The sequence below is a fragment of the Silene latifolia genome, chromosome 11 (genome assembly GCF_048544455.1).
Source record: "Silene latifolia isolate original U9 population chromosome 11, ASM4854445v1, whole genome shotgun sequence".
NCBI lineage: Eukaryota > Viridiplantae > Streptophyta > Magnoliopsida > Caryophyllales > Caryophyllaceae > Silene > Silene latifolia.
This window is the reverse complement of record NC_133536.1, coordinates 142,216,536-142,236,154: the sequence shown is the minus strand read 5'-3', so window position 1 is coordinate 142,236,154 and position 19,619 is coordinate 142,216,536. Positions and strand designations below refer to the sequence as shown.

Here is a 19,619-nt window from a genome sequence, read left to right as displayed (position 1 = left end):
TTTGATTCGTATCATTTTGAAATATTTATTTGGTGGAGCCGTATTCTTATGATAATGCCTGTACGGTATACCTTTTTGCTTGACTTATGTTTACGCCTCTTTCTGATTGTCCTCCCGATTGTGGGTTTAGCTCATCTCTCTCGCCTCTTTCGCACTGTCCTGCTGATTGTGGGTTCTCGATTTCCGATTTATGATTCGAGTCTTGGATGCGGACTGTCCTGCCACATGTCGAATCGGGAACTATACTGTCCCGAGAGTCTGGCCAGATTTAGCCTAGGACTAAGTCTTGGGAGTACCATTGTCGTCCTACCAGGGGAATTATATATAATGAGTAGTAAAGGTCTTGCTTGGTTATAGATATTGTCATATGTCATTTAAGGAAATAGTTATGGCTTGTGTTGTTTGTCTTGGTCCTATCAGATACTAGGGGTGAGCTATAAGCCCTTTAGTTGCGATATGATCATCGGGATTGACGTTCCCATCCATTCTTATGGTGAGATGCAAGCCATAAGTAAGGATGTGACATTAGTAGCCACGCCCCGTGCAATGTTTGCTAAGTGGTTTTCCAAGTAATGGCTACGGTTTCTATTCTGGTAATTTGCATTGATTGACCCCTTACTTAACTGCCTCACATGATTCGGATTCTAATCTCATATCTATGTTGTATTTCCTAAAAATGCGCGTCTTTGTCTAAATGACTGTATTCCCGTCTCTTATATTATTTAATTATTTCACATGAATAGTGTGTCTCCATTATGCTAAGGTTGATCTATCTTGTTCCATCTCATTTAATTGTCATGTTTAAATATATAAACTTGATGTTCATATCTTTTGTAAGTATCTTACACGACTTACCTGTTTTAGTTCTTGGTTGTGTTCATTTTGACAATTTGTGGCTAGGAGAACCTGGAGTTACTCCCTACTGACTGTGGCGTTCATGTTTACATGAATGACAGGTTTGTGAAGATGCATCCGCGGTGTTAGACGTGTAAGCTAGCGAGCACCTTGGACTAGTAGTCGGTTTATTAGGATTGCTTAGACTCACCTTTTATTGTATTGTCATTCGAGGGATATATTTTCCCTCATTTTTGACTATCATGTTTGTATAAACTTAACTTTATTTCCGCATTCTTTATTCGTGTTTTAGATTTTAATGAACCCGCGCTTTAAATTTTAAAAGTTTCAAAAATTTCCTAATTTCCGCTTGAATTTATAAGTTATATTTTCCGCGTTATTACGGGGGTTCACACCTAGTGTGTAAGTCTTTGAGCAATTAACGGTATGAGGTGAATTTTTGGTTTTCTAAGGATACGAAAGGAAGATACAACTAATTGAAAAGTAACCGTTTGTGTGGACTTAATGGTGACAAGTGTGAGTAAGTAGCATGATGAGAGAGAAGCAGTGATAAGAAAGAATGAGAAGATATTGATATGAATTAATAGAATTTGCGTTGTGGAGCAACGAGAAGGTAATCGGATTACTAAAGAGTTAGGTAGAAGAAGGAAGGAGATGAATTATTAATTGGTATTATTGAGTAAAAAGGGGAAAGAAGGATGGAAGTAAGCTGAGATGACCAGAGTTAAGGGGCATGGAAGTAAGGAATCATGGAGCTGTACGATAACATCATGAAAGGGTGTGAGTTAATAGTTGTATAGGAATTTCAGGACAACATGTTAGCCATGAGTTTCGAGGAATTAAGGAAAGGAAAAAGTTGGTAAGTATTTGCACGATATGAGATTTTGGTGGTGAGTTGGGTGACGATACAATTAAGGATAGAATTGGAATGAATGTTCAGGTAAATTTTGTTGACATATTTGTTGTTTGAAAATTGGGATGTTAACCGAAATAGAAATGAACTGTTACGTTTGGGGGTGAGTGAAACAGATTTTTTATACAAAAGATGGTAGTATAGTGATGTATGTTATTACTAGTGGTTAAGGATGACGTTAAATAGAGAAAATAGCCGTCCTAGAGAGGTTGATTTTGTAGAGGCCGGATAAGTATGTATGGTTGTGAGGGAATATACGATGGGGTTATAGAAGGCTGTTGCTAGTAGTTGGGTATTAATAGTATGGTTACATTTGTCAAGAGGTGATAGTTACGCGAATGGGAGAATGTGTTATGAGGGGCATACGAGTTAAGCTCGAGCGAGAGGTAACCGTTATCAGGTGGCAACTTTCTTGATCAAGATTGGTTAGTTAGATTCGATTATGGGTCTATGATTTGGGTAAGTGTTTGTGTGAGGTTCGGACCTCACGAGTGGTGGTATAATGCGATAGTCATAAAGTTGTTATCTGAGTGTTCCGTACTATATGTTCGGTACGGTAACTTAATGGGATAATATTCAAAACTGATAATTTGGGTGATCTGGAATAGCTAGTTATACTTGTATGTGTATTCACGATATATGTAAGTGATAGTGTGACGTTCCGACCTCATGAGTAATAGTAGGAATGACATTCGTAAGGTTATTATCTGTTTATTCCGTATGATTTGTTGCGTTGTGATCTAGTAGAGCGGTTTTTAAGGAAGTTTTCTTGTCAAGGAAGTTCTACTGAGTCAGTGTCCATGGGATTGTATAAGTTGCGATGACTATCGATGTGCTTGTTATGCCTCGGGTGGCGGTCCAAGCATGGTACTTTGTGTTGTGATGCGGGTACTTTTGTGCTGCGATGCGAGTGTTTGTGGCGGTGTTGCGATGCCGTCATCGGTTGTGGTGGAGTACACGGGATACTTATGAGACGAATTTCAAAAGTGTATACCAGTTATATAGATTGTTGTTTTGTTTACTGCTGTTTCCTGTGAGTTTCGGTTTGGACATATAGACGGTTGTTTTGTTTATTGATGCTTCTTGACAGTTTCGGCTTGGAGTGAGGGTAGAGTCTGATATGGAAGAGATTTGCGCATGTGGTCATTGTTGTCATGGTATAGTGATATCCTATTAATAGAACACAATTGTGGGAGGTTGTTAGAGTACTTTTGATCTTGTTTTAGATGAGACATGGTTGACATAGTTGTGGCAAGAGATTTGTGGAACGTGTGCGCAGAGCTGGAAGCGGCAAGTGGTTCGTAATATTTATTTGGACAGTGAGCATAAGGTATTGGGAATTAGTATCATGTTAACAATTGTGGATCGTGCGTTATGATTATGGAGATAAGTGCATGTATAGAGGAGTATGTCGTTTTGGCGGTAATGTGGAAGAACTGGAGTACTGGTTATGCTAAGTATTTTGTGGTATATGTTAGGTGGTGTGCCGAATGAATTGAGGTATGAGAACTGTTAGAGTAAGAGAGCCTTGGATATAGGAATGGTTGTAAGTGTTGAGGTTATAGGCGGTTATCATTGACATGCAGTGGTGATGAGGATAATGAGAAGATATAGCTAAGGACCTAGTATTAGTGAGTTACGAGGACGTAACATTTATCTTAAGAGGAGTAGGATGCGACAAAAAGAGTTTGATGGCTGTACATATTGCAGTATATTTGGAAGTTTGAGTGTTGGTGTAGAATAAAGGATGGATTTGTGTTGTGGTTGATTTCATTAAAGGTAATGGCAGTGCTTGTAGTAGTTTGTCGATTATGAGTGTGAGTAAACTTCGATAATGCTGACAGTTTGGGCGATGATATTTATGAGTATGAGTAAACTTCGAGGACGAAGTTCATTTTAAGGGTAGTAGAATGTAACATTCCATTTTGGCGGTTGATCTTGTTTGGTGGATTGTCTTGATATTGGATTTACTAGTGGATAATATGTTAGTGAGATGGAGTTAGTGGCATTTGTGGAAGTAGTATTATGGAATTAGTATCGAGAGGCTCTGCTATAGTTGAGATGATATCGTGAGCCGTGTTGTGGAAGTAGATATGGTTGGTGGAGTTAGTTTTAGGTGTTCATGTCTTATAGGTTGGGTTTGAACTTCGGAGACGAAGTTCATTTTTAAGGATAGAAGACTTTAATACTTAGGTTTTATGTGTTGTTGGGTACTCTATCGAGTAAGGCTTACTCTGTCGAGTAAGTGAGTTTTGTGTACAAAACAGTGTTCTGTCTGATGGGTACTTGATCGAGTAGGGGCAACTCGATCAAGTAGGGGCCACTCGATCGAGTAAGTCACTTACTCGATCGAGTATGTTGGTTTTTACGGGTTATTTGCCGGGTTTTGATAGCAACGCGAGAAGGATATATAAACACTTTTCGTTAGTTTCTTTTCATTCTTACCCTATTTTAAGTTTCACCAAAAGATAAAACAAGTTACGTTACTTTTGTCTTTCGTATTGCTATCGAATCCTAAGGCATGTGTCGTCGGAATCCAGAGTTCTTTACGCCGTTGAGAACGTCGCGTTGTGGGTAAGATCCTAGTACAGTTTTTATATTGTTTTGTTGATTTTGGTTTAAACCCTAATTGAGTAATTTGGGGGTTTTGGGTGTATTGTTGGTTTGGAAGTTGATTGTATGATTGTATGATTGATAGGAGCTGATTTCTTAGAGGAACGTTTATGATTCGCTGTATGACGATTTTGGTGATTGCATTTCCAGGTAGGATTTCCTACTCAGTTACTGTTTACATCTATATTAGATGATTGGTTGGTTGTTGATGGTTGATTAATGTGATTGATCTATATCGTATTGAGTTGGTAATTGTTGATGTTGTAGTTGGTTGTTGTTGTTTGTGTATGGTTCGCGAGGTGCGCCCTCGGCTGAGTGAAGTCACCTGCGGGAGTGGCTTCACGCCCTTGATTCGCCTCTTGTGGAACCCGCCACAAGAGGGGATGTGCACATTAAAGAACATGGGTTTGCGCTCGGTAAAGATGAGCGGGCTTAGGTGGGAACGACTGCGGTCCCCACTGACGGTGTGGATTATTGTTTGCGGCCGTAATCTGGTAGGGCTAGACCATCAGGCTAGTCTGGTGATTGGTGATGTGGCAGTGTTGGAGAATTGTGTGTATTGTTGTTGTTGTTGTATTATCTTATATTGTGTAACAAGTAACTGACCCCGTTTAATTGTTTTAAAAATCATGGTGATCCATTCGGGGATGGTGAGCAGTTGTTGGGCAGGTATGATTTAGATGCGCGAGGGATAGCTGGGCATGAGTTACCACGAGTCATCTAGGAGTCTTCCGCTGTTGTGTCGAACTTTATATTCACTTTAGTTGGTTTTTGGATTAACGGTTGTATCAAACTTTATAGTGAAGAGTCTATCGCAGTCGAAATACTCGAGAGGGGGGGGGGGGTGAATTGAGAATTTAAAAACTTATGCTCGCTTTTTATTTTATATCAACGTGATTAATTACTTAAAGTTTATTGATTAAACTTTACCTAATTAACTAAGTGATTAAGAACGTAATCAAATGAACAAAAACGAAAACTGCAAAGACACACGATTTTGAAGTGGTTCAACTTCACACGTTTAAGCCTACGTCCACTACCATTGCCACACGGTTGGCGGAGAGACTGACCACCTTTGAGGCCTCCTCGACCTATATACCTTTGACCCCGACGATGCCTTCCTTGGACCGTTAGTACTTTCTCGACCAGAAATGGTTGAGAGCTTTGGAGGGTGGTGAGTTAGCCTGGAGAGTTTGGGGGATGAGTTGGATGAGGGTGCCTGACCCCGAGCGCCTTCCCGAGACCAAGCCTCTACCGGCAGCAGTGGTGGCTGCGGATTCAGATAATGAGGAGGAGTTCCCTACTCGAAAGTTTTACCTAATTGATGCTGATATTTTGGAGATGATGCCTGAGCCGACGAAGAGGGATCAGGCTAGACCTGAAGATAGACAACCTAGGGTAGGGAGAGGACTGCGACGGGTGAGGGAGAGGATGGCTGAGACCCAGCCAGAGCAGCCTGTGCCTCCACAGTTTCAGTTTCCCAGCTATCCTTCCTTCTTGAGTCCTGAGATGAGGGTGAGTGAGCTCACGAAATGAGTGTCTGCCACTTTAACACTCCGGAACCTCCATGAGATAGCTTATGTTCAGGACATCGGGACCGAGGCGGCTCAGCCGGTGTGGTGGAGAGGTGCTGGGGATGATAGCGGGGTCTTCCATTCCTTTGGCGTGAAGCGGTATACTTGGGGAGAGCCTACGAGTTACCCCTACGGTTGCTTGGCACCATGGCGAGTGGGAGCCGATTCTGGCACTAGTGGCATCACGGGTGAGGGTACAGCTGGAGCGGGCATGTCCGGAGGCAGTGGTGGAGATGAGATGATGGATGAGCAGACCTTGGAGTGATGATGCTCCTTTTATTTTTGGCACTTGTTTTGGTTGATACATTCGTTTTACTTTGGTTTGTATTTTGGTCATAAGGCCATACTTTTGATGCTTTCCATACTTTTATGCAGGTTGCTAGTATTGGAAATGAATTTCCGACTCATTTATATGTTACCTTGGCCTTACGAAGTGGTGAATTGGGGGGATATCGACCTGTGGCTACTCGATCGAGTGCCCCTCACTCGATCGAGTAACTGCAGGGGTGACATTTGGGATGCATTCTGATCTCGTCTAACTCGATCGAGTAATTGATGATATAACACCCCCATTTATTCAGGAGCCTTTTGTTAGACATTCCCAAATAAATAGGACTATTACCATCTCGGTTTCCCGAGGTAGTGAATAACAAACTACAACAAACCAAAGTACTTTAATTTAAACTTTAGCGATTACATGTTTATTTCAAATTCACCAACTAAAATATAAAATAATATACAATTCGCAGCGGAAATAAATAAAGTGATTAAATAAACTATGTGGTCTAGACTTCTAGGTAGACTGGCCAAATCCTCACGCATTCCTATAAGCTCCCAAGTCAGCTAATCTTTAGTACCTGTCAAATCTGTTCCCCATTATGGTTCATCACAGGTGTTCACGAATACACTGTCAACCACGAGGTTGAGTAGGAATAACTAACATTAGTAGATGACCATAACAATATGAATATGCATGATGTGACTTAATAGAACCATTCAGCCGAGTTCATCACTCGCAACACTATTCATCCCGCCAATCCTTGGTCGGGGCATCCTCAACCCGAAGGTGAGAAAACACACTATATTACTATAAAGTAATGTCTGCCTCAACACATAGTTGATAAATATCCACCAGACGGTCTGCAGAGCCAGCCTGGGGCCTGCCTCAGATATTCACGATTATAATCATCTGCCAGAATAAATCTGATAACCACTATACATTACTATAAGTAATGTCTGCTAAGATAAATCTGATAATTAATGTAAATGTCATGCTTATATGAATGCAACGATAAATAATAATAATCAGCCGGATATAATCCACAATAATCAATCACAACGATATAACAAGTGTACTTCCAGTCATAAATATTTCATGTGAACTACAATAATAACAACCAGTTGAGTAGTTATCCTACCTCGTCAACAAATTCTAATAACGCAATCCAAATGAATAGAAATCCAATTAACACAGCTTCCCACAACTTCGTCACCTAGACAAGTAGTTATTATAATTACTAATTATATACTTTATTCAAATAATTCCATTAATTCCATTAATTATAAATTAATTAATTATAATCTCATATAATTTAATTCAAAAACCCGTTTCAACAAGTCCGTCACCTATTGATAAATAATATTTATAACTTAACTACTAATTATTCAATACATTATCATAATTTAATCGATTATAATTTATTTACATTAATTATTTTCCGTGTAAAATAATACGTAAAACCCATCTTATAAGAACCCGACTCAACCCAACCAACAAATCCCGCAATAAAACAATACCCTACGTAATTCATGTGAAAATAACTCCTCCCACAACCCGTTTACCCATGTTTCACTCAACCCCCAAACACCCTTATTATCCTACGGCCACACAACCACCGTTGCCTTCCTTCCTCACCACCTACTCAACCACCCATGACCACGGGTCTAGACTGCCCTAACCATCACTACCAACACCTTCATACATGGCTCTAAAGTCACGCCTTAGCTGCTACTCCCACGACCCAACAATAACATTCGAAACCGACGCAACCTTATACAACTGACGGCTTTACAGAAACATTCATGACCACCAACAACAACCGCCACTACTGCCGTCACCACAACCCTTCCTACTACCCTAGCCACGACACAAACGACCCACACAATCAGCAACAAAACAGAACAACCTACACGACCCGAACACATAACCTACACTAAACACAACAACCACGACCACCACAGGTCCCCACGCCGCCACTGGCCACCATCATTGCTACCACGGCTCATGGTGGTTCTATTGATGGTGTCGACTCCCCTTCGACACACCCAGAACAACCACAAACACTGTCATAATTAACCGCAGTCACAACCCAAGACCTTCCCCTGTTTTTGCATTAAACCGACCACTACCACCACCGCAAACCACAATATACGACCACCACGACACCACCAAGGTGGTCGACTACTCCCCCCACGACCAACCAACCATAACCAAGGTGATAATGGTCACGATTAGGGGTTCAATTACCCAATTAACTACCTGATGTCCCCTTTGTAACCACCCACAAAACCGCCTGTCTTTCCCCCTTTCCCGTCAGTCAACGGTGGTCAGCGGTGGGTCCGGCCATTCTTTGATGTCCCAGGGTCAATGTCACGGTCAAAGCAAGTCCTATGATGGTCTAATTTACGAGTTATAACATAGCAAATTATATACATGAGACAGTTTTAAAGTATTACCTTAAGGCGATAAATTGATTTTGCTAAATTCCCATTCCGTCTTTAGGTCTCCCTTCTCTCTTTAATCAATTATTTTTAGATTCTTTTGAAGAATAAAATCTATTGTTTTAGGTTGTCTTCTATTTATATAGGAAGGTTAAGCTTATATGCAAATCAATTAGGAAAAATATGTAATTACCATATTATTATTATTATTATTATTATTATTATTATTTTATTATTAAATCTCGTTTCAAATCTCGACTACCACTCATACTAGGCCTAATATAATCAGCCCATATCTATTTCACAAGGCCCAAGGCCTTATTACTAGCTAAGCCCGATTCCCGACTTGCTTACTTACTTTATTATTTAATTAACGTCTTATTTGCAATTATTATTAAAAATGCCATTAATTAATTATTTAAATTACATAAATTATTCTCATAAATTATTTTCAAAATACGGGGTATTATAGTTTTCCTCCCTTAAAATGAACTTCGTTCCGAAGTTCGCCCAGAGATACTATAACAACGACCATAACCATCCACGCAACTAATCACCATTCCAACTTATGATAACACAATTATCCATTTACTATTATCAACTACACCAACTTATCAAAAAGTGCTACAACAATAATTCAAAATATTTGAAGTATCACAGATAAACTCGATCGAGTAACGCCAGCTCGATCGAGTGCCTTACGAGCTCGATCGAGTAACTCTGTACGATGTTTATTTCGTTTTAACATTCGTTTAGACCATCAAGTTGGTGGTTCTTGTTATAATGTTTCTTATTGTGGGTATATTATATCATTGTCCCGTCTTAGAGGTGGTTATACAGTTGTGCATATCTGTATGATTTATACAATTTAGGTGATGGTTATATAATTTCGTATGCTAAATCAAATTGTCTACGGAAATGTAGTGTATAATGGTTATAATTCTTGTTGCATAATCGGTATGGTCGCATAAGAAATTAATTGATGACATGGATGATAGTTGCTGACAGGATGTGTTGCGTTGTGCAATTTTTGTTGGTTTTCGCATAAATGAGTCATATATATATGTAATGTCAAGGACGCATAGTGGTCGTGAATTATCGTAATGTCAAGGTGAAATAATAATTTATCGACTTGTGTAATAGTAAAGTTGTTTTGTTGGTGAACTTCGGGAACGAAGTTCCTTTTATGAGGGGAAGAGTAATGTCGCGTGGAAAATGACGTAATTATGGCAATTGTATAGTATTTTTATGACAATTTTTAAGTATTTAAATGGTTGTTTGGGTAATTTCGTAGTGGTTATTGTACAATTGAGTAGTAGTTTGTAATTGTTGAATAAATTAACATGTTGTTGTGTCTTGTTTTCAAGTAATGCTTCACTATGTCGTCATGTAATTGAATGTTAGCGGTTAAATAATAGAATTGTTGTTGCACGACTGGGTAATAGAGTTGAATTAAAAGAATTAGTATGAATGAGATGTTGTTGTGTATCTGTAATACAATTGTTGCTTTTGGGTGTTTTGTAACTGATGGTTGTTGACATGTAATTGATGGCAGAATAGACTGGTAGTTGGATTGGTTTACATATGAGTACTAACCGGAGATGTGTGCAAGTAGTAGTCGAGTTGGTTGTTCTTGTGTACAACGTGTATGTGGTGACTGATGTGACCATAATTAGAGCATATTTAGTCCCCGAATTAGCCTTTTTCCCATGCTTTCTAGTGCATATTTGGGTCATTTATTGTCTTTAGTTCTTTGTTTTGCATATTCTTTGAGGTTTTGATCCCTTGGTAGGAAAGGAGTGCAAACCCTGCATTTTCATGGCAAAACGAGACTAAATCGATTGAATTCAATGACCAAGCATCAAGGAGAGACAAGATTAGAAGGCCTTTGTACATACTTTAGTAGATGGGCAGTGATGAGAAAAGATCCTTGCATCCCCAAGAAAACCCCAAGGATTTTATGAAGAAAAGGGAAGAAAGGAAGAAGAAATGAGACTGTCCAGCAATCCGTGCGGATTGTCCTGAAGACGGCCGTCCTCCACCACCAGAATCCGAGCCTCTTCACCACAAGACGCCCGGGCAGCAACTCCAGAAGACGCCCGTCTTCTCCCACAGACGCCCGGGCAGAGACCCTCGAATCCGCCCGTCCCATGCCTAAGACGCACGGATTCCCAGGCAGACCATTTCGTTTCCTCAAGCTTCAAGAAAGATGCCCATCCTTCCAAAAATACCGGCGTTTCCTTAAGTAGAGACTTAATCGTCATTTAAGCCCTTGGTTAACCCTAATTCTTACACCTAATCCCCACTATAAATACCCCATTAGTCTAATTTGAAGAACATGTTCTTCTTAGCAATCTTTAGAGTAGTTAATATCAATCAAATCTCTCTTTAATTTTGTAATCAACAATTAATCAAGTTTTAATACAAGTTTTATTTCCTTAATCTCTCTTTTGTTCATCCTTTATTTTGGGTAATTGAAGATTATTTGGGTTATTATTGGGAGATTGACAACCTCTCAATCAAGCATCAATTACTTCTTTTATTCTTTGCTTTATTATTGGAATCATTAGTAGGTATAATTCTCTTAATCCCTTTTTAATTATTGCTAATTACTTTCATTTATTCATCATGTTTCACTTTGTTGGTATGATTGACAACCTTGCTAGCATGTTCAACATGATAATGAGTGAGTAGTCACTTAGCTAGGGTTAATGGGTAATTAGGGGAAATCAACATGGGGAATGATTCATGCTTAAATTAATATGCTTTCATGGTTTATTTGCTTGCTTGTTATGATCTCAACTGATGCACATGTTATGTTTGATGAAATGCGAGCCTATGAATCCTTGCATTTTTTACCCATCACCTATCTTTTCAATGAGACTTGTAAGACATAAACCAACTCGAGTCTCATTAGACCATGCATGTTGTTGAGTAGGGAAGACTAAGTCGACTTGTAGGTGTTGTACAATCTAATCGATTCGGCTCCGGGACCCAAACTTTCCTAGGATTGTAAGACATAAACCAACTCAATCCATCACAACAATAATTGCTTGCTTATAATTTGAAAACATGTTTGTATGATCAATTCCCATGACTCCCCTATGACCCCATGATATCCTAGCATTTTTAATCAATTGTTTACATCTTTCCTTTTGTTGCTTGTTTATTGCTTTTATTAGATTAGAATCATCAACCCATTATAATTGTGACAACCCCAAGCACAACCATAATTAGATTGAATGAAGTGAGTAACCACCGTCCCATGGATCGACCTCGACTTACCACTAACTAGTTGTATGTTGAGTATTATAAATGTGTTTGATTGGATGTGACCCGACGACATCACCCACATCAAAATGGCGCCGTTGCCGGGGACGGTGTTAACTTGATTTAGATTTTCTTATATTGTTATTAGTTGTGTCTTTCTTTGCCTTGGGGAAGTAAAACTCCTCAAGGTTTGTTCTAATTGTTTTCGAGTTGTTTGATATTTTGCATGTCTAGAAGGTCACAAGGTGACTTGTTACCTTTTGATCGTGAAATTGAAAGAACTTTGACGACCAATAGAAGACTTGCTAGGAGAAATTTGAGAGGTATTGGTGAGGTTGTAGATATTCAACCAACTATTGAGTTCATCAACCCTTTTGCAAGAGAAGGTGAGGAGAACCCAACACAAAATACAACACAAAATCAACCCACAATGCCTAAGTTTTCATCACATTCCGTACCCACCGAGGAGAACCTACCCAATGGTACTCCCACACCACAACATCTAACCGGAAATTTTATTGCCAAATCCGCATTTATCTAATTAGTCGAAACAAGCCAATTTGGGGGGATGCCTAGTGAAGACCCTCACTCTCATATGGAGACCTTTTGTGACTATTGTGATGCGATTTCTCAAACCGGTGTAACTCAAGACCAAATTCGATGCGTCTTATTTCCTTTTTCTCTAATTGGCACCGCGAAACAATGGTTGAAGGGCCTTGATAAGGCTACTCTCGGAATTGATTCTTGGAAGAAGTTGGCTCTAGCTTTCTACAAAAAGTTCTATCCACCGGAAAAGACTAACATGCTAAGAGCTCAAATTACGGGTTTTAAGCAAGGGGATGAAGAATCTTTGTATGAAGCTTGGGAGCAGTTCAAAAGAATTTGTCGCTCATGTCCTCACCATGGACTTAGCGAGTGGTTCTTGGTACAACAATTTTGGAACAGTCTATATGAAGATTCAAGGAACATTCTCAACATGGGATCAAATGGAATGTTCACCGAAGTTGATGACAATCAAACTTGGAACAAAATTGAGGAAATGGTGGTCCATAACTCACGATATAGTAGACCTCGCAAAGCTACTAGAGGAGGAAAGCATGAAGTGGATTCCGTTACTCAATTGGGTGCTCAACTTAGTGCTCACATAGATACCATCAATTTGAAGTTTGAAAAGGCTGTGGCTAGACTTGAAGAAGCCTCAAAATCACCAAAGCATCATGTTAATGCCATGACGGCATCTTCATCAATCCCAAGTGGGATATGAGAGAATTATGGAACTTTGGGACATGACCAAAGTGAATGTAGGGGAACAATTGAACAAGTGAATGCTTTCCAAGCATACAAGAGTGGTACCCCTTATTCTAACTATTACAATGAAAACACCAAATTCCATCCAAATCTCTCATACAAAAGCCAAAATGTTCAAAACCCTCAAACAACATACACCCCACCTCCCATGAGAAACCAAAATCAAAGACCCTTTTACAACCAAAACCAAGGTTACCAAAATCAATCTCCTTACAATCAACAAAATGACCAAGGTTTTGATGTTCAAAAAGCGGTCCTTCAAATGCAAAAGAATCAACAAGAATTTTTCACTCAAATGCAAAAGGATAGTCAAGCAAAGGAAACCACCATCAACAACATCCTAGCTCACACCAAAATGTTGGAAACCCAATTGACTCAACTAGTATCTTCAAGCTCACAAAGACAAAAGGGGCAATTACCACCTCAAAGTAATCCCCCAAGACATGAAACGGTTAGTGCCATTCACTTGAGAAGTGGTACAAGGTATGAAGCACCGAAGAAGCAAGTTGAGGATGAAGTTGTGGAAGCTAGTGACAAGGAAGAAATTGTGCAAAACTCCAAGGATGGAGAACCATCAAAAGAAGAAATTTCAAAGAAAAATGAAGACAAGATCATGGAGAAGGAGCCCATTGTGATTAGACTTACTTTTCCAAGTCGTCAAGCCAAGCCCAAATTTGATGACCAACATGGAAAATTTATGGAAATTGTGAAGAATTTGGAAATCTCAATTCCTTTCACGGAATTAATCAATCACGTGCCGGCCTATCCGAAATACATGAAAGACATCCTCACAAATAAGAAGTCGATCCGGAAGCTTGAGACTATCGCCTTCACTAAGGTGAGTAGTGCAATACTTCAAGGGAGTTCACCTCCAAAACTCAAGGATCCGAGAAGCTTCTCAATACCGTGTACCATTGGCGACACCACGATCAACAAAGCCTTATGTGATCTTGGGGCTAGTGTGAGTGTTATGCCGTACTCGGTGAGTAAAAGGTTGGGGATGGGAGAGCTTAAATGCACCAATATCACAATCTAAATGGCCGATAGATCGACGAAGACACCATTAGGGATATGGGAAGATGTTCCCGTACGAATTGGGAAATTTTTCATCCCGGTGGACTTTGTCATTGTTGATATGGAAGAAGATTCCAACATTCCAATCATTCTAGGAAGACCTTTCTTACACACCGCGGATGCGGTGATTGATGTAAAACATGGAGAGCTCACTCTAGAAGTGGGAGATGAGAGCATAACTTTCAATCTTGACAAGACCATGAGAGCACCCCGTTTGCATGAACCATGTTTTATGATTGATCATTATAGCCGGAAGGATGATAGGAAGAAGTCGGAACTCCAATGGAAGAAGAAAATTGAAGATGCTCCATTCAAAGAGCAAGTGAATTGTAACAAAGAGAGCTTGAAAAGCTCACCAAAGTCAAGCAATGAAGAAGATGGCCTCATTGGCTAAGACAAGAAAATGGGAGAGTTGTCTCTATCAACTCAAGAGATCTTTAGTGATCAAGTAGATGAAGTTTGTGGTCTTTGGGACGATGAGTTTGAAGGGATTTTCAATCCCTATATTGGTAATGCTATCGATGAAGACCGACAACAAGGACAAAGATCTATTGAAACAAGCTTTTGATTACTTCTTCAAGGTGTTGAGCAACATCAACAACACCTTGGACATGCCCCCATGACATCTCACTAAGGATGAGAGTTTGGTGGAGTCCTCCCTAAACCACCATTTGTAAATATTTCTAACTCCCTAACTCGCATTTTAATTCTTGAATTGCATTTTTGTCATTTTTTTGGATTTTTGTGCCTTAATCAAGATAATTATCATTTTTGAGAGAAGTGAGGGAGGGACTAATGATTTCAATTGATGTGTAGTGCTTTAGCTTAGTGTGGGGATAGCAATTGCCTAGGCTATTCATGCCTTAGTAGTGCCCCCACAATGAAGAACACGAGATTTTGAAGAATGAAAAATGACAAGGGATATGCAAGTACACGGATGGAACTGAATCCGGGTAAAAGGGGGAGAATCCGAGCGTTTTCAAGAGAACCCGCCCGTCTTCAGGCAACCCGGGCGTCTTGGTCAGAATCCGCCCGTCCTTCATGAGCTGAATTTTTGAAATTTTAGGACTGTTAACAAATCCGGGCGTCCTGCAAAATAATCCGCCCATCCTCAGAAAGACGCCCATCGTGCAAGAGAAGACGCCCGTCTTTTTGGCTGAGAAAAACAAGAAAATTCCCTGGAAAGGAATCCGCCCGTCTTCAGTGAAAGATGCCCGTCTCGTAGCTGAACAATCCGTGCGTCTTTGCTGGAAGACGCCCGTCTTTAGGCGAGAATTTCTCAACCTAGAACAGACAGAATCCGGGCGTCCCGAAGGAAAGCCGCCCGTCTTCCTCCTGCATTTCAAATTTTTCGGGTCTTTTATAGACCCCCTCCCACATTCATTTCTTCATTCCTTCATTCAAAACACTACCCATAAACCCCAAAAACTCAAAACCCTCATCCTCTCCATCACAAAAACAAGATTTCCTCAACCACATTCATCAAAATCAAATCAAAACATCCTTTTAACAAAAATTAATCACTCCTATTTCAACAAAAATCAAACCAAGCACCAAAATCTTCAACCTTTGAGTCGATTTTTGAATTTATAAAGGCAAAGCCTTTCATGTTAAAATCGATTTGGGTACACTTGGAAATTGAAGATTTTCACTCTTTTCTTGGTTCAAGCATCAATGGCAAGGACAAAAGGAGCAACAAAGGCACCAAAGGCAAAGGCACTCTCAACAAGACAAAAGAGTCTTCAAGCAAAGAAAGCCTCATTGGCTATGGTGGTAGCTAGCTCAAACTTGGAAGTGCAACAACAATAACCTCCCTTGGAAGCAACAACATCTACTACTCCGGAAATTGCTCAACTTTCGAACTATCCGGAGGTAATTTTCATTTCCAAATCCCATAGGAAAACTTTTGCCAAGTATGCTAGAAAATCCTTTCTATCCACCAAGTTCATTTGTGAAGATGCCTTAGATAAGTTGGGTGTCCTTGAGCAAGCTAGAGCCTTCTTTGAAGCCATGGGGTTGGGCAAATTGTTTACAACAAAAGAATTGAAATACCCCTCCCTTACCTTAGAATTCTTGAGTTCTTTGAAAGTTACAAAGGTTGAGACTATGGAAAACATCGAGTTCTGCCTAGCTAATGTTAGTAGGCGCATCACCTTTAAAGAAATGGGTAAAGTATTGGGTCTAAGTGATTCACCTAGTTATTTCAAGAATGTTGGAAAGTATGACCCCGCTCCTCTTTGGGAGGCGATTTCCGGAATGAAATTTGAGAACTATTATGCTAGTCGCGCTCTATTAGTCCACCATCCGGGCATTAGAGTGTGGTACAAGGTCATAGGGAACACCATCATTGCAAGAAAAGACACCAACCACTTTACCAAGCTCGATTTTGTTCTTCTTGGGTCGGCCTTAAACATTGGAAGGGAATTCACCAAGCCTTTCAACTCTCTAAGGCTTTTGGTGGATAGATGGCTAAATGTTGATTGTGGGAAGCAAGGCACTACCGTTATTGTGAATGGAGGTCTAGTCACTCATTTGGCTAAATACTTTGATCCGAACTTCAATAAGGATAGCAAGTATGTGGCGAAAAAGGGTGGTCATCTCATTGATTTGGATACTATGATAAACAAATACAAGTGGGTCTCTCATAACCCTCTTGACACCAAGTATGGGTGGCTCACTAGTGAGGCTAGATCTTTTACTTTGCCTTCGAAGATTTGTCGTTTAAGTGTCCATCAGACCAACTATCTCCTTCCCCTCTCAAAAGAGGCCGAATACATTATCCGACAACGAAGGGATGAAATTGAAATACCCTCCTCTTTCATTGTCACACCAGCATATCCTTTCAAGTACCAAGAGTTCAAACCCGAAGGTGTTGAAGCAAGCAAAGATTATATGACTCTTCTTATGCAAGGGATGCACAAGCAAGCTTTTAAGGATCGGGAAGATGCTTACTTAGCCCAATATCCACCCCTCCTTCATTTAGCTAGGCAAGGACTACTTGATCCTTCATGTCCTTTTCCTAGTTGGGAGAATAGGGAAGTCTTGTTTCCGAGTGCATCTAGGGGTGAGATTCCCGGTGACGATGAGGTTGTCGGTGATGCGGTTGATGATAGCGTTGATGAAGAGGCTAGTGAAGAAGAAGAAGAGGATGATGAACAAAGTGAACAAGAAAGTGAAGAGGGAAGTGGTGATGAGTCCACTTCTAAGATTAGCAAGCTTTGGAGGCTCCTACCCTCTTGAGGTTTGTCTACTTCTTTGTTTTATTTACTTTATCTTGATCATGGTTGAAGTAGTCCTAGCAACATAGAGGACTAACACCTCGGCCCCATTGAGGTGTTCTTATTTTATTGTTCCCACTTTTGAAAATCGAAAATGACAAATTTAGTTTCATGCATTGCATCGTGTGTGCATGAACTACACCCAACCTTAGGACATTAGAAATAATGTCAAACTCGGTTTGGGGAAGTACATGCATACACAACGGGAGGTAATCTAAATTACGCTCTCCGTCATAAACAAAAACCCATGCATCATGTAGTGTAGATTAGTGTAGCTTGCATTTAGTGTAGAATTCATGCATCATGCTTACATGATTTCCCATCATTTTGGCCATTGAGGACAATGCCCATATTAGTGTGGGGATGGGGAATTCTAAATTATCTTTTATTTAAAAAATCCAAAAAAATTGAAAAATTTCGAAAAAACCATAAAAATTTGAAAAATTGAAAAACCAAAAACAAGTTCATTTCCTTTGTAGTGTAGTCATGTATATATTGTTTGTATATATTGTGTTTGTTCTACCCTTGTTCACATTGATCGACTACGCCACATCCGAGACATGAGGATATTGAAGACCGCATGGTATGAATTCTCCAATCTCCTTTTTCCTCTTTATGTTAATGACTATGTGGCTTTATTTTGATTGATGCGGTACAACAATGTGAACTTAGGACTTTCATTTAGTGTATATGCCATATTAGTTAATATAATAATTTGTACTAGGATGTATATATGTTAGTTGCATCATAACATGTAGCTTGCATGTTAGAAAAATTTTGTGAAACCGTCTACTTGGGAAGCTTGACAAGTGTATATAGGCCCTAGTAGATGCTTTTTCTTCTTAAGACTTTGCTTGTTAGAATACTTTTAAAACACCCTAGGATGTGTCATGCTAGTATCCTTTGACCCATGGATTAAGGCCTAGTCAAGAGTACCTTGTGGTGTGATAACTCCTTGGCTACCGTTTATTCCAAGGTGACCCTTGAAACCATGCATCCATCCATCCATCATCCATGTTCTACCATATTTTTGTCATCAAAGGGAAATGGGCACAAAAAGAAATCAATTTGAGTTCAATGAAATGAAAAGTGAAAGAAAGTTTGCAAAAATGCATCAAATGAAAAGAGGAGCAAAAATAGACTCTTAAAGCATCAAATATAAGCCACCCTCACTACATATGGGGTGACTTTTAAAATGTTCAAAAGAAAAATGCAAAGAAAAGTTGAAAGTTGTCAAGTGTTGAAATGCCAAAAATCAAAAAGAAATGGCAAGAAAGTGTTCTCAAATGTTATATGCCACATGAAATTGGGGGGAAAAACAAAAAAAACAAAAGCAAACTCCCAAAGTGAAACTCAAATATCTATTGATCCCTTTATCCATCGTATCTATTTTTGTGCATGGTAGAGAGGGGACGACCCTTCTTCTTGTCTAGGCAAGAGGGGGAATTTCGCGATCCTCCAGTGTTTCTAGCACCATAGGGAGTCTATTCTTGATAAAAGCATTTAACGATTGAGGACAAAGGTACCCTAGCTTGACACAACTTGGAGGTGATTTATTGGTATCCTTCTAGACTTAGTAGTTTGAAGAAATTGCATCTATGAAGGAGTGTGTACCCTTGAATTGCTTCCCTTGTAGATAATTTCCGCCACTTAGATGAGGAGAGTGGCTATTCTTTTGTAGATGCATCCATTACTTGTTTTGTGTGATTAATGTTTGGATGTGTCGCCATTTTGGCAAGACCCACCTTGCCTTGCAAGAAGGCATCCTACCTCATGGTTGTCTTGTTGTGAGTTGAAGGGGCGGAGTGAGACCCACTAATTGTCTCATATCGGCGATGTTATTAGGTTAGTTTAAATAATGGTCGTAGTCTTTGTCACCTCTTTACTCGGGACGAGCAAAGGTTCGGTTTGGGGATATTTGATGTGACCATAATTAGAGCATATTTAGTCCCCGAATTAGCCTTGTCCCATGCTTTCTAGTGCATATTTGGGTCATTTATTGTCTTTAGTTCT

General features: G+C 39.7%; 1 non-coding gene across 1 annotated transcript; it reads right to left on the bottom strand.

Moving 5' to 3' along the window:
• Positions 1–12,748: 12,748 nt before the first annotated feature.
• On the bottom strand, positions 12,749–12,855 carry LOC141615599 (small nucleolar RNA R71). The gene has a single exon (XR_012530013.1). It is a non-coding gene; the product is annotated as a small nucleolar RNA R71 (small nucleolar RNA).
• Between the last annotated feature and the right edge of the window lie 6,764 nt (positions 12,856–19,619).